General features: G+C 43.4%; 1 pseudogene; it reads left to right on the top strand.

Annotated features, from left to right (window-relative positions):
* Positions 1-834: 834 nt before the first annotated feature.
* On the top strand, positions 835-2,136 carry LOC110938248 (annotated as a pseudogene).

Raw genomic sequence — 2,136 nt, 5'->3', positions numbered from 1 at the left:
GGTCTGCGTTGTATCAAACGAAAATGTAACCGGGTAACAACCTTCCTCGTCAACAGACACATCCTCCGGCTCACCATCGTCACCGACATTCGAATAGACTTGATGTTCAAAGCTTTGTTCACAACCGTAACTCTGGGTTGGATAACACTCCTGCTGTACAAAGCTTTGCTCGCCACCGTAACCGAAATTCGAATAACCTTGTTGACAACCGTAACTTTCGTTTGGATAACACTCCTGCTGTACAAAGCTATACTCGCCACCGTAACCGAAATTCGAATAACCTTGTTGTGCGTAAGGGTCCTCCGCAGGGGTATTCAAATCCAGCTGCACCGTGTTATCACGATAACGAATGCCAGAGACAACCTCTGTCTCCCTCAAGTTGGACGACACCGGTTTCTCAAACGAGTCAGAAATAGCGGTCCCCTCGTAAGAATCAGGAACAACCGACTCGTCAGAATAATCACCGAAAAGATAGTTACTGAACCACGACATCGTTTTTTCAAAAAATTTAACTAATAGAGCAAAGAAGATCGACAGAAAACAATTCGAGTGATGAATCCGTTGTCTGGCCAGTGATTTAAAGCCAGAATGTGGGATCGAAGCGCCGCGCTTTGGCCATAGCGCGGCGCTTAGGGTTCACGGGCTCACTGAAACCTAGTCACACTTTATGTCTGTCAGTCTGTCACTCAGTCAGTCATTCGAAACCTCGTATCACCTTTTGTCGCCCTAAGCGCCGCGCTTTGGCCAAAGCGGAGCGCTTAGGGGTGTGAAAATTATTTTGGCGTGTGTGATTAGCATGGTCCCTAATTTATCATCAAAATCCACTACCCTAACCACCATCCCATCCCTTTGTTTTTTTAATTTATTTTTGTCTCGATTCCAAGATCAAAGCTCTCAAGCTGAAGTACTCCTCCGTACAAAACCCTATTCTGACGGACGCCCCCAAATTGTACCTTCATGTTGGCGGTAACACTCCTAAAGCTAAGTGGATCGTTTCCGATAAAATTACCAGTTATAAATTTGTTACACTTAGTAAAACTGATGTTGATGAGAGTGATTGTGGTTATTGGATTTTGAAAGTAGGGTCTAAAATTAGGGTTAGGGTTTCAACTGATGTGCAATTGAAGATGTTTGGGGATCAACGGCGTGTTGATTTTGTTGACAGTGGAGTTTGGGCGATGAAGTTTTTTAGGTGAGTACTTTTCAGAAGTGTTTGTTTGAGAATGTATATGGGTTGAAGGCTAGTGATGAGAACAAGGTGAAGGATTTTATCGAAACCGGAGGTTGCGGATGATTCGGTTTGGGAGGAGGAAGATGGTGAGGTGTGGAGGACACCTGTTAGGGATTTGTTGGAGGAGTTTGAAGAGGCTGCGAATGACGGTGGGATACAGCGTTTGGCAGTAGGTGCGTTGGATAATAGTTTTTTGGTGAATGATTCCGATGTGCAGGTTGTTAAGACTTTTAGTCATGGGATTCATGGGAAAGGTGTTTATGTTAAGTTTGATAATGGTGGTTCTGGACCTGCGGGTTCAAATCTAAACCCGCAGAGGGCTCTGTTGACGAGAGGTGAGACCAATATGTTGCTTATGTGTCCGAAAAACGAGGGGAAGCCGCATTCGACTGGTGTAAACCAGTTGGATATAGAAACAAGAAAGATAGTAACCGAATGGAAGTTCAACAAGGACGGAACTGATATCACGATGAGGGATGTCACAAACGATACGTAGGGGTCACAGTTGGATCATTCTGAATCACTTTCTTGGGTTTGGATGATAATCGGCTGTCTCAGTGGGATATGAGAGATAGAAGAGGGATGGTTCAGAACATTGCGCACTCAAATTCTCCGGTTTTGCATTGGACTAAAGGGCATCAGTTCTCTAGGGGTACGAATTTCCAGTGTTTTGCTACAACTGGTGATGGTTCGATTGTGTTAGGTTCATTAGACATACAACTTTAACTAATTCTTTGTCGTGTGTTTTCTCTATAATAGATTTGCATAGATGTGAAGTAGTATGTTTTTATTTGTTTCTTTAGATTTGGATACTGAATTCGCAAAGAAACAACAATTGAAGTAGGCGTAGTGGAAGAAGGCATTGTAGATTGTTTGCTTGATAGATTGACCTATGTTTGTATCTG

The sequence above is a fragment of the Helianthus annuus genome, chromosome 4 (assembly GCF_002127325.2).
Source record: "Helianthus annuus cultivar XRQ/B chromosome 4, HanXRQr2.0-SUNRISE, whole genome shotgun sequence".
In the NCBI taxonomy this organism is placed as follows: Eukaryota; Viridiplantae; Streptophyta; class Magnoliopsida; order Asterales; family Asteraceae; genus Helianthus; species Helianthus annuus.
Note: the sequence above shows the minus strand (reverse complement) of the source record. Positions and strands in the feature narration are given on the sequence as shown.